At 40.9% G+C, this 14,210-nt stretch overlaps 1 protein-coding gene across 3 annotated transcripts in view; it reads right to left on the bottom strand.

Moving 5' to 3' along the window:
• The window catches only part of LOC106972846 (S-adenosyl-L-methionine-dependent tRNA 4-demethylwyosine synthase TYW1), a 210,947-nt gene that overhangs the window by 66,769 nt on the left and 129,968 nt on the right, over window positions 1–14,210 (bottom strand). The gene's annotated exons all lie outside the window — the stretch shown is intronic.

Genomic DNA, 14,210 nt, shown 5'->3' with positions numbered 1-14,210 from the left:
TTTAGCCAAGGTTACAAAGCTGATATGGTGCTGCTGTGGAATCAAGTACCTCCACTATGCTCACTTTCTGAGGACTGGAAAGATAGCCCTGAGGTTCCAGTCAACCACTTTGACCAAGCACTACCTGCAAACACAATCACTGCCCAGAAGCCTCCAAAGGGTAAAACACTAAAAAGCAACAACAAGAAAACAAACTGGAGATAGAACACGAAAGAAAAGCCAATGTTTTTCAGTGAACACTGTAAGAAATGGTAACATAACAAGTTTAAGATGACCAATCACTAGTGTTGGCTAGAATATTTAGGACAAACAAATATATGTAATGTTGAAAAAGTGCTTAAGATGAGAATGTTTCTACATGAGACAATTAACATGTCCTACTTTCTATAACCCACTATGTCCTGATTTACAATCCTATTTTAGCTTCTACAACACCTTCCCTGCTTTGGTCAAGCAGTAATGACTGTTAATACTAGAAAGAAGAGGAATTTGACACAGTATTTACAATTCTTTTGCCTAGAAAAATTATCTCCTTGAGGCAGCTTCTGATGGTTATCCTTTTTAAAAGTAAGAACACTGTTCGGAATGCAAGCTGGTGCAGCCACGCTGGAAAACAGTATGGAGGTTCCTCAAAAACCTAAAAACAGAACTACCCTACGACACAGCAACTGCACTACTAGGCATTTATCCACAGGATACAGGTGTGCTGTTTCAAAGGGACACATGCACCCCCATGTTTACAGCAGCACTATCGACAATAGCCAAAGTATGGAAAGAGCCCAAATGTCCATCGATGGATGAATGGATAAAGAAGATGTGGTATATATACACAATGCAGTATTATTGGGCAATCGAAAAGAATGAAATCTTACCATTTGCAACTACGTGGATGGAACTGGAGGGTATTATGCTAAGTGAAATTAGTCAGTCAGAGAAAGACAAAAATCATATGACTTCACTCCTATGAGGACTTTAAGAGACAAAACAGATGAACATGAGGGAAGGGAAACAAAAATAATCTAAAAGCAGGGAGGGGGACAAAACAGAAGAGACTCATAAATATGGAGAACAAACAGCGGGTTACTGGAGGGGGTCTGGGAGGGGGGATGGGCTAAATAGGTAAGGGGCATTAAAAAATCTACTCCTGAAATCCCTGTTGCACTATATGCTAATTTGGATGTAACTTTAAAAAAATGTAAAATTAAATTTAAAACAAAAAAAGAAAAAAAAAAGAAAAGCAAGAACACTCTGAAAACAGACGAAGAGGAAAATGGCCAAAGATCTCCCTCCACTTTCAGACACTCGGGTCAAAAAGAATTAAATTGTACGGCTGTACCATAATTTATTTAACTGATGGATATTTAGTTTGCTTCCAATCTTTTGCTATTATAAATAACGTCACAATGAATAATCTTGCATATATGTTACTTCACGTGGATGTTAACTAGGTCTCAGGGTAAATCACGAGATATGAACCACTCACTCAAAGGGTACATGCATTTTTTATTTTAATAGATACCATAAAAGTGTCCTTCAAAGATGAGATTGGACCAATTTATATTCTCACCAGAGTTGTGTGGGAGTACTTGTTTCCTCACTGATATTTTTATCTATATTTATGGGCCATTTGCATTTTATTTTCCATTAAGCATTTGTATCTTTGTCTTATTTCTCTACTGGGTTTATTATTCTTTTGCTTAATGACTGGTAGTAGCATTTTCATCAAGTTTAAAATCGGCTGGTACTTTTTAAACTTTACTAACTCTTCACTTTATTAACTTTATTTTAAACTTTGATTTAGAAATCTTTTTTCCAAAACTATCCCCATCCCAAACACACCATCATATAACTGAGAAAAATTCAAGGAAAGAAACGAGAGGCCTGACTAGTATTTCGTAAGTTCTAAAGGCAAAAAACAAGGGCTCTTTCCCTCTTATGTTAACAGGTCACGAAGGAGTGTAATGATTCACAAAGAAAAGAATCCTAAGAGACAGAAACAAAGCTTTCTTTTCATGTATTGAGCATTACAGTTTCTCGTGTTTTGCGACTTAAAGTTGTTATTTGGAGATACTGCAAAATACATACATACGTACATATGTATTTCATATACACATAAACACACAGATACCACAAAAACATATATGCACATACATGTGTCTAAATATATATGTGTATGTGTCTAAGTATACTTGCTTTAAGTATTACAAATATTTGTCCCATTTTAAAAATGAAGGTAAAAAAGGATCCACAGATTATACACATGAAGTAAAGCAATAGGTTAGATTATGTGCTGCATATGTTTGTATCAAAACTCTTTTTATTTATTTAAAAAAATTTTTTTTAACGTTTTATTTTTGAGAGACAGAGACAGAGTGCGAGCAGGAGGGGACAGAGAGAGGAAACACAGAATCCAAAGCAGGCTCTAGGCTCCAAGCTGTCAGCACAGAGCCCAATGCGGGGCTCGAACTCACGAATGCAAGATCATGACCTGAGCTAAAGTCGATGCTTAACCAATGGAGCCACCCAGGTGTCCCTCAAAACTCTTTTTAGAACCTCTCTCCTGTACTGAATTTCTCCTGCCTCTAAAGAGTTCGAGTTAAAAAAATAAAGATAAAAAAAAAAAAAGTTATTCTGGTCTAAACAGTCAAAACAGGTAAACTTGGAATGCTTTAAAATACACATATCCAAAATATATATAAATTTAAGTCTGCGTTTTCATTAATTTTTACTTAAAATAACATATTTTAAAATTTCAGAACATGTATAATCCTCAACTTGAAATGTAGATTACACCTTTCCATTCACCCTTTTTGGAGAGTTGTAAGTATGTTAGCATTTATTAAGTCTTACTCTGCTTTCTAGGCCTTTCCGGTAACACTTTCTGTAACAATTCATCTAATCCTCACAATAACCCAGTCAGGCGGGTGCCCTATTATCCTCATTTTACAGATAAAAGAACTGAAGCACGAACGTGCTGCCTAAGGTCCCAAAGCTCTCCAAGGTGGAGCCAGCATTCAAAGACAGACAGTGTGGCTCTGGAGCACAAGCTCTGTCAAAAGCCTGCAGCAGGCCGTGCCAGGATCTACCCCATCGTCTTGCTGCTCTACCAATGTTGAGAATCAAGGTTGATCTTAATAGCAAAGAAGTTCACGCTAACAAAAGCATCCAAACTGTCCAACTTATAACCTCTTCCACCTTGAACGTGTGCTGCAGCCCTGGACCACGTGAAGAACACTCTGCCAGGTGCAAGATGGCCAGGGTCCCCATTTGCCTACTCTCATGGCTTTTGATTACGGCTAAGGACAACTGTATGCAAGCATCTTACCCTATCCTTACCAGATTTTCTTGATCACTTTCCACTGATATTCTGTGGCTAGAGATGAGACCTTTGTTTAGAAGGTCTGCCAAAGTGTTCCGTTGGATGAATACAGGATGATCTGCCAGCAGTACCCACAGATTCTCAGAAATCACTGGATGTCCTTGATTGGCCAGGAGGGCTACCCAGCTTGGTACCCCACATTCCCTGTTTGGCATCATACAGATGCCTTGGCTAAACACTACACTTCCTAGCGTTCACACAAAGCAGGGAGCCACAGCTGGTCTAAGGCAGCCCAACCTAGGAGGCCTGCAGAATCCAGGATACATTGATACAGAAGAGTACTGACAAGTAATAGTGATATCCTGGCCTAGAGGGTCACAAAGGATTTTGTCACCCTCCAGGGTTTAGAAGTGTCTACACATGCTCTAGAAATCAAGGCTCAAGAAAGCCAAGGCTCTACAGAACAGGGTATCAGTACAGAGGCCGTCCCAGCTGGGAAGGAACTCTACTCCTGTCTGTGCAGTGCCGTGTCAGCAAAGCAGGCCCTCGGCCACAGTGGGGTAGCTGCCCAGAGGCTTTCTCAAAAGCCACTTCGTCTATTTAACCAGAACACAAGGCCGATTCCAGATCAGCGGCCATCTCCCAAGTTTCTCAGTCTAAAAGTATTTCTCAGTGCTCTGAGATGAAGAAGAGGGGCAGGGGGCAAGAGCATGGGACTTTCTGCGCTGCTGAGATAAGGTCATTTTCAACAGTGGCTGTGAGTACTTACTAAGCACCAGAGTGATGAAGATACAGACCCTCCTGGCAGGATGCCTGATGCAGGGGGCTCTTCACGGATTCCTCCTACAGGCCACCTCACAGGTTTCTTCTTTCAAGGCTAGGTCTGAATGCCCACCTCTAGACACACAAATCTATCCAATGGGGAAGTCCCAACGTTCAGCTCTGCAGACTAAGTCACCCAGCAATGCTTCCCTGAGGCTTTGTTTAAACGGGCAACACGGTGTTGAATTATTCCACCCCTGGAGTCCTGGAGTCCCTTTTACGCGGGTTTAGGAGCATTTCACCCAGTAGAAACAGCAAAGGGCACTTTACCATGTTCTGCTAGGTAGGGCTACCAAATATATGGTTTAAAATTCAGTTTGGAACATCCTGTAATTCTCCCCTTAGAAAAGGATGAAGAAAAAGACTTAGTCTTAGAAGCAAGTAACAATAAAGAAGGGGTAAACTGCAAGACAGTAGGAATTCTTTTTTTTGTTTGAGACTAGGAATTCGGAAGGCTTGATTAGAATAATCTTTAGTCCCAGCCCCTCTCTTTCTAAAAGTGGTGGAGGAAGGAGGTTATTGGAACCAATCAATTCTCAGCCAAAAACACCTCTAAGAAAACAGGAAAACGTGCAATTTTCTTCCACTCACTAAAATATGTTAGTTTCTAACAGTCAATCGTGTTTACATTTTCATCATGATCTCACTATAATATATTGATACACAATACATGGACCTACATATGGACCTACATTTCATCAAATTACGAAGACTACTGTCAGTCTTCACAGCTCATCAGGTAGCACTCTGAATCACACACTATTATGAGGATTAAATCCAAAAATACTTCCTTCCCATGTGAAACAAGGAGCAAATTATGAGTAAGATGTTATTCAGATCAGATGAAATCTTCCCTCAGTGCTAGAATATCTTGGCAATAGATCATTACAGAGCTACAGAACTGTAATGTTTTCATAAACTTTTGCTGACCCATGAAAATCTCCACCTCTTCACATCATCTAGAAATAAATACATCTTACTGTCCCGGTTCAAAAAATAAATAAAAGAAGGGAAAATGGTAATTTTAGGCAACAGGACTAACTTCGATCTTCCGGATATAGAGAGTACTGACTGACAAAATGGAGCACTTTGGAACCAAACCCGAGTTCAAATACCAGTTTTCAGGTTCTGATATTCAGTAGCTGTATCCAGATTCTCAGAAACGGTGACCTCCACTGTGGCTACAAAGGATAAGCAAACGCTAACAGGTAACAGGCCAAACAACTTCATAAGCCTCAGTTTTCTCATCTGTCAAATGAGGGTGATTTCACTATCTCCCTCAGAAGAAGTGTGCAAAGATAAAGCAATATGATGCACATAAACGATTAGCAGGACTAGAACTTGGCAATCATTTAACAGATGTTAGCTGTCGGCGCTTTATTATTAAACACAGAAACTTGCAGTAATAATGCTCTCTGCAAGATCAAAGGTCTGCCTTATGTTTATTTCAATTCTGAACCTAGCCTCCAGTGTCACCAGCAAGGCTGGAGTGGCACGGGCCTGGCTCCCAGGGGCGAACACCCAGGGAGCTGCTGGTCGGCAGGGGCCGCACTCGCGAGCCTGTGCGAGTTTGCTGGGTAGACCCTGGAGGCAGCACACACTTTCCAGAAAACCCCAGGTATTTGGAGACCTAAGCACGAAACACAAAGGCGTTTTTAAAAAAGTGTTTTAACATTATAAGTAAAAAGGAAATTTGGCTGGGGTGACGAAAATGTTCCAAAACGAAATGGTAGTGATGGCTGCACAGCCTCGTGAATGTACTAAAAATCACTGAATTGCACGCCCTGGAGGGGAGAATCTGATAGTATGTAAATATATACATCAAGTAAAAAGAGAGACATGGACACAGTACATTTTCTCTCTCCATTTCACTGGTTCTGAGGAGTTTTTATCCAGTTGTTGCCAGGAGGGGTGGGGGGCAGGTACTGAGGGGAGCCGGGCAGAACCAGGAGTGGTTACCTGTATCTTCATCAACTTTAGTGTCTCTGGCCCAGCAGAAATCTGCAGCGCTCTTCTCTAGGTTCTCTGACGAACCGGATGTATCGACGCTGTGGAGGCTCACAAAGTTGGAGGAATGGTGTCTTTTTATTACCTTCTAACATTTGTTTACATAGCCCATGGTGGGGGGTAATCATTTCTGGAAACCTGAATACCAGCATACATGTGTTCTTATATTCATTCTCTTTATTTATTAAATGTGCACTACAGGCAAAGCACGATGGGAGCCGCTAAGGATACGGCAGAGAACGAGACAATGTCCCTGCCCTTGTGAGCGTACGTGCGCGTATGTTCGAACTGGGGAAGAGACCCACGATAAACACACAAGTCAGGTAGTGACCTGTGCTATGTGACAAACAGGGGAGAGGGACAGGAATACTACCAAGGAGGGGAGCTCCTTTACGCAGGATGGTCAGCGAATGACTCTGATGACAGGATATCTGAATGGAGTCTTGAAGGAAGTGAGAAAACAAACCATGCCAACGTTAGGGAAAGACCATTACTGAAAGAAATAATCAGAAAATGTATATAAACAACCAATGGAAAAATAAGCAAGGTATGTAAAAGTGATTAAGGAAATGACCCAGAACATGAGAAGATGCTCACCTCACTAATTAGAGGAATGCAAAATAAAACCACAAACAGACGCCAAGTCACATCCATCAGCTTAGCAAAATTTTAAAAGCCAACAATACTAGTGGCTTGTGAGGATAGAAAGTGGAAACTCATATGCTTGCCTCTGAAGTACAGCCACTCTCCTGAGTACTATGAAAAACAACAAAAACAGAAAATCCAGTTGAAGATGTGTATACCCTACAATCCAGCAACGTTCACGCCTAGGTGCAGACCCTAAAGAAACTACTACGGCACAGGTACACGAGCCTCACTTTCACTAACATTCACTGCAGAGCTGAAAACTACAGAAAAACCTAAATGCCCATCCACAGGAGAATGATTAGTACCTTGTGGGATATTTATAGGACGGATTGCTATGTAGCAGTTTCAGTGTCTCAAAAGCAAAACGTAGCAATGAGGGTACATCTCACAAATATAATATTGAACCAACAAGCAAAAACTGCGAGGAGGGGAGGACTGGGGTTATTGGTTAATGGGCATACGGTTTCAGTTTGGGAAGATAAAAATGTTCTGGAAATGGATGCTGGTGATGGTTACACAATATGACTGTATTGAATACCACTGAACTGTATATGTAAAAATATTTAAAATGGTAAATTTTATCTTTTAAATGGTCAAAAAAAGGAAAAGTTGCAGAACGATATTTATAGAATGATACTATTATGTAAATAGCTTTAAAATATGGAAAACAGCTGTTTATGGAGGTGTAAATAGAGTGAAGTATAAAAATAGCATGGAAAAATAAACACAAAATACATACTGATTACCTCTGCAAGAGAGGGAAGGAAAGGAAATATAATAGAAAAGGGGTTCACAGGGACTGCAACTGAGTTTATAATCTTTTATTTCTTAAGCTAGATGGTAGTTACATTAGTATTTACCACCTCATGTACTGTACCTTTAAAAATGTCCAAAATCAATTATATACACAAGATTGGTGATAGAGGGCATTATATTTTAAAATTTAAACACAAGCACTCTATGATATTTTTAGGTGTTTCTATCTAGACCTTATGAGGAAGGCACTGTTATCAACCCCATTTTACAGAAGAGAAAACTGAGTCCCACGACCAATATTACACAGCCAAGAAGTGGTAGGAAATAGGAATCAAACCTGGGTGGTCTTGTTTCAGAATCCCAAGCTCATAACTACTACACACAACAAATCGATGGGAAACAACTGAATACACATCACGACGGGAGTGGATCAATCGCATTCTGGTTATCTGGCAACTGTGTGTTGACCTGTGATTAAGAGCTGGGAATACCATGGTGGGCACAAAGACCTCACAGACACTCTGCCTTCTCTCAGGGATCTTTCAAGTTCGTAAGTGCTGGGTATGGGCAGTGTGGGATATAAACCAGGGAGGGGGAAGGAGGGAGTCAGGGAAGGCCGCCAAAGGCAAAATTAAATTGTTATAGCCAGAAAATAGGCAAAATTAATCTATGCTGACAGAAGTTGATATTTTAAATAAATATTTTAAATATGGTATTATAAATAAGAAGTACAGTTGTAAAAATATGTATGGCATGATTTCATTTTGTAAGTAAAATACACATACATATACATACACACAAGAGTTAAAACTCCGGAAGCTACGCGTTACAGCGATAGTGTTTTTTCACCTTTGACTTCTGGTGACATAGGAGTCATCTTATTTTCTTCATTACAGTAATATTTATTTTCAAATTAGCACATATGCTTAGATAAATTTTTATCCGATAAAAGGAAATACCTTTCATTTCTTCATTAATATGGTTGCTCTTGGTTCAAAAAGTTAGTATTTATTACATTAATATCTATTGTCCCCATTCAACCCACTACACAATGGCTTCTACACAAAACACTGTACTTCTTTTTGCCATAGTCATTAGAGACTAACTGATAGACCAAGTTTCTTTTTCATCATACTTAACGTTCCCCTTCTCTTTCTGGAACCGAACTGTTTCCTTGAATTGTACGTTAACATACCACACTTGCATGAAACTGCACCAACACCTTTATCAAATTCTTCCCAGACTCACTCCCCATATGCTCCTTATTTTGAAAGCTTCAAAATTTGTTTTCCCTACAGCTCCTTCTTTGGCCTTCTCTAGACCCTTCTTGGACAATTCCGTCCACCTGTTTGCCTTCGACAAACTGCTACAGAGATGACTTCCACACCTACAAGTTCCTACTGTGACGTTCCTGAGTCCCCAAGATTGAAGCAATTATCTGCCTGACCCAATCACCCAGTGCCTCAACATGAACCCAACATGCAACACGTTCATCTTTCCCTAGAATGAGCTTAGGCAGAAGTCACGTCTGGAGAAAAATGTACTTATGACAGAACTTCCTGGCACTGGAGGGAACCAGTCAGTTTGTAGACACTGGCTTTGGATGACACCGCTGGAGAGATCCAAGCACGGCAGTCTTGGTTTCAAAAGTCTGATTTCAAAAGTGGCTAAAACGAGGACATGGTTTTTAGTCAAGCAGAGGAGGATATGGTGGCATTAAACCCAGGCTGGACAGGGGGTGCCTTGGTTGAGGTCATGATCTCGCGGTTTGTGAGTTCGAGCCCCGGGTCGGGATCTGTGCTGACAGCTCAGAGCCTGGAGCCTGCTTCGGATTCTGTGTCTCCCTCTCTCTCTGCTCCTCCCCCACTCATGCTCTGTCTCTCTCTGTCTCAGAAATAAACATTAAAAAAAAAATTAAAACAAAAAAACCCCCAAAAAACCCAGGCTGGACAGAATCCACAGCCTGGGAGGCCCGTCCCATGGAGCGGGCTCATGGGTAACAGATGAAGGTAAAGGGCAAGATAAAGCCTAAAAAAAGATGACAATAAAAAAACATATGCAGAACCACAGCCAGATGGACAAAGACTGAAGAGCAGACTTTGGCATCAATGCTGGGAGGCGGAAATAAAGAAAATGGGTCAATAAGCAGCAGGACTAGTCAGAACGATGGAGGGGAGACTTGTTCATCCCAAAAAGGAGGTAAGGGAGAAGATATGCTCTTTCATTTCATCTAAGATACTCTAGATTGTAAGACACACAATAATGAAAATAGCAATGCTACTGACTAGGACATGCCATCTCTGGCTGCACGTGACTTCAGAAATGGTTTTAAATGACAACGTGTGTATGTTGCAACTCACGAGCAGCACAGGCATCAAGGCTCCCTCTCGAGTGTGATAAAGACAGGAATTTGACTTTACTGCCAGACACGCACAATTGAAGAAGTGTGCCAGAACATGACACACTCTCACTAGACCCCCCCTACTGGTCAACAAGCAGGAAACCGAGTGAGTAGGGAACAACCCAGTGTTCTCTCCTATGTGTCTCCCTTTCCACTAAGACAGAACACGTCCGGCCATCGAATATGTGGGCGGTTTTCCCCCACAAGCAATTCTCTGTGACACCAACTGGGTGTTCTACAACTGAACTCATTTCTGACACTGCAGCACACTTTAGACAATGTCAAGTCTAGGTTATCACGTATGCTTCTGACCTTCCTCCCTCAGGTTCGATTAATTGGCTAGAGCAGATTAGAGACCTCGGGGAAACACTTACTTACATCTACCACTTTATGAAAGGATACAGATGAACAACCAGATGAGGAGGTACACAGGGTGAGGTCTGGGAGGGTCCCGAGCCCAGGAGCTTCTGTCCCCATGGAGTTGGGGCATGTTACCCTCTAGTGTGACTGTGTTCACCAACCTTGAAGCTTCCCAAACTCCCTACTGGGATTTATGGAGGCTTCCTCATGTAGGTATGATCAGTTATTTACTCCATTTCTAGGCCCTCTCCCCTCTCTAGAGAAATGGGGAAGCACAGTGGGGTGGGGGGCGGGGAACCCACAGAAAATTCCAGCCTTCTGATTAGCTTCATCTTTTTGGTGACGAGACTCAATCTACGAGCCACTTAGGAGTCCCCCCAGAGTCACCTCATTAGAACAAGAGATGATCTTCGTGGTCTTATCACTTAGGAATTTACAAGGGTTTTAGGAGCCCTATGTTAAGTATGGGGTCAAAGGTGAAACACTAAAACAAGATGGCCTTACCACTTAGAACACTACAAGGGTTCTAGGAGCTCCGTGCCAGAAACCGGGTGCAGAAACCAATATATGTATTTTCTGTGATCTCACGCTGAGGTGAAAAACTAAGCTGTCTTTAACACGAAGGTCATACAGAAAAATTAATAGCATGAAAAAATGCTATGACCTCATGTTAACAACAAAAAGCAACATATAAAATTGAGTTACCTATGTAAAAACGCAACCTCCCCCCCCCCCCCGTCACCAAAGTATTAAATAGAAGTACTTTAAATGTTAGCAGTCGGTGTCTCAAGGTCCTGGATTTAGAAGTAACCTCTTTCCTTGCTTCTTTATACTTCTCTTTACGTCCCCTGAGTTTCCATAATGAACACATAATGTTTTTATAATCAGAGATAAGGAAGTCAAATATTAATGTTTGTTTTTTAAGCTGCAAATTGTGGGCCACATGGATACACTGGTTTACCTCTTATTAGATACAAATCTACCTCATTAATGTACAATAAGCCCTTCTTAACAATGAAACTATATTAACTCTAATAACATCAGGTCAGAGCATGCTCACATTTGCGGAAAAGAGTGCTAATGTTCACTCTTGAGATCTAAGAATGTGTAATGCAGACAACTATTTTTGTCTTTCTTTTCAAATATAACGTTTCAAGGATATCAATACCACTGCTTATCCTGCTGGATCTTCAACCTGGCATAACAATGTGCAGCAGAAACACATCTGGTCACACAGCTGATAAAAGTCTCCTGCCAAAGGCAGTCAGTGTTGTCATTTACAAGATGGATTTTTCTTTTTAGAAAAAAAAAAACTGTGTGACAAGTAGCTGTCGTGGACGGAAATTGAAGCTAACACATTTTTTGCTGTGTTACCTTGATGGAATTGCTTTTTAGCCCCATATACTCAAGTACCAATATATCTCTCTTCTCATATTTGAAGCAGAACAATTTGACAAAGGATAAAGATCCAGAAATGAAAATACTATACTAGCCATGAGTAAAAAAACAAAAAAACAAAAAACAAAAAAACCCCAAATACCCTACCTCTTTCTGCTTTGGGTTACACTAGCTCATAAACAGGCTGAAAATCTTGGGACAAATCAAATTTTTCTGTTTATAAAGTTCAAGAAATTCTTTCAATTCTGATGCCTTTCCTTGCTAAGCCTAAAACAAATAACAAAAAGTACTAATGTACTAAAAGCCTAAACAGGCAATAAAGATAATAATATAAATGCATAGATGTTCTAATTAAAGTATCTAAAGTCACTTTCATTTATTTTTAATTTTTTTTTCAACATTTATTTATTTTTGGGACAGAGAGAGACAGAGCATGAACAGGGGAGGGGCAGAGAGAGAGGGAGACACAGAATCGGAAACAGGCTCCAGGCTCTGAGCCATCAGCCCAGAGCCCGACGCGGGGCTCGAACTCACGGACCGCGAGATCGTGACCTGGCTGAAGTCAGACGCTTAACCGACTGCGCCACCCAAACGCCCCAAAGTCACTTTCATTTAAAATGTTTTATTTAAAAACTCAAATGATGCCAGATTACAGTAATAACATGTTGGAGCCCAGCTAATAAGTATAGTTACAACATAAGTGTTATTTTTGGGTATTAAACAGCAGTAAAGCAGAACTTTGATAGTATCTACTGTACCAGTAATATTAGATATTCAGAAGGAAGTAACATAGCTAGATCTAGTTAATTTAAGAGCAGTTCCCTGTCACAGATCTTTCTTAAATGGCAACATGAACAATACAATAAGAAACATGCACTCTAATTGCTACAAAATGCTTAGAAAGCCCTTGCCCTAATCTGCCAGGATAGTCTAACAGCCCAAGGAAAATCTTCCAACCAGAGTTACATGGACACAATTTATAACGTTACATGTAAGAAGCTCACAGGTTAGAAAATACTGCACAACTTTAAATTATTTCATTACTCTCAATGAGTCAACCCAGAGTACTTACAACTGAATAGGATATCTAAGGGCTTATAACTCCAAGCAAGAATACATTTTGTGGAAAATTTTGGCCAAAAGAAAAAAGAAGCTATTAAGCCATTCTACTAATGCCTGCTTCTCATCGTCCACATCTGACTCAGAATACAGCCTAGGTAACAATCTCAGATGGGTCCGATAATGCCAGCTCCCGCTGTCTGGCTTCTATCTAAGTGCATCCTGACTTGTACGCCATGTATCTCCTGTCTCGGCAATGAGTGAAGGGGATAGAGCTGAGGGTGAAGTCCAGAGATGAAGAGACTTTAGGAGCCCAAGAAGCACCTGGCTTGCCAGCTTTCTAAATAATCCAAGACAGGTCAGATGAGAAACCAAATGCCTATTTTGCATTACCTAAATACTGTCAGTGCTAATTGCCCAAAAAAGCACTGATTTAACTTCTCAAGCATAAAATGGGGGAAGGGGGAGTTTTAATCATCTGAACGGCCCAGAAAATGTATGTATACATCTTACCACTACAGAGCTCTGTTGAGTTTCCACCCATTTATTCTTTCAAGAAACACTTTTCAAGTACCATAAGATGTGCTGTGCTAGACTTGGTGTGGAATTAAGACATGAGTAAGGAATTCAGTTGAGAAGAGAGAAGTTGAGATAAAACAGCAGAAATAATGTGTGTTTATAGATATAAAACTTAAAGGAGACAGGGGCAGCTGTTTGCAACTGGAAAAGGCTTCAAAATTGAGGTAATAATGAAGTTGAGCATGGAAGGTCACACACAATTTCTACAAGTGAAAGAAATGGAAAGAAAGGACAATCTCGGCTCTGGGGAGGTAACCAAAGACTTGGAAAATGTAGTGGGTGCATCTGCAGAGACACCAACCTAAGCAGGGAAGGACGGCCTTCCTGGGGCCAGACAGGGTGGGTCAGGAATGGCAAAGTGAGTAAGGGCTGGGCAAAGGAGAGAGAGGGAGGTTTTCTGGGACAGTGAGTCCCAGATGGGGCCGGCACATCAAAAGCCACTTGCGATGTTTAAAATGCAGATTCTCAAATGCCACTAGGAATAGGAAATTGTAATTTTTGAAGCTTCTGTGGTGACTCTCATTATCTGTCACGTTTGAGTAAAGTGTGAAGGACTGCAAGGCAAAAGCAAAGAGAACAGGACAAGGGAATGGCTATGAGAGAAGAGAGGCAGAACTAACAGAAAATACCAACTGTTACAATATGGGGTTAATGGAAAAGAAGAATCAGAAGGTTACTTTAGGTCGAAAAGAATAGGAAAGTAGGGGTGCCTGGGTGGCTCAGTCGGTTAAGCGTCAGACTCTTGGTTTTGGCTTAGGTCATGATCTCATGGATCACATCATACAATCGAGCCCTGCGTTGGGAGCCTGCTTGGGATTCTCTCTCTCCCCCTTTTTCTTCTAACCTTCCCCTGCCCGTTCT

The sequence above is a fragment of the Acinonyx jubatus genome, chromosome E3 (genome assembly GCF_027475565.1).
Source record: "Acinonyx jubatus isolate Ajub_Pintada_27869175 chromosome E3, VMU_Ajub_asm_v1.0, whole genome shotgun sequence".
Lineage (NCBI taxonomy): Eukaryota > Metazoa > Chordata > Mammalia > Carnivora > Felidae > Acinonyx > Acinonyx jubatus.
The sequence above is the reverse complement of the archived record's forward strand: the minus strand, read 5'-3'. Positions and strand labels throughout refer to the sequence as shown.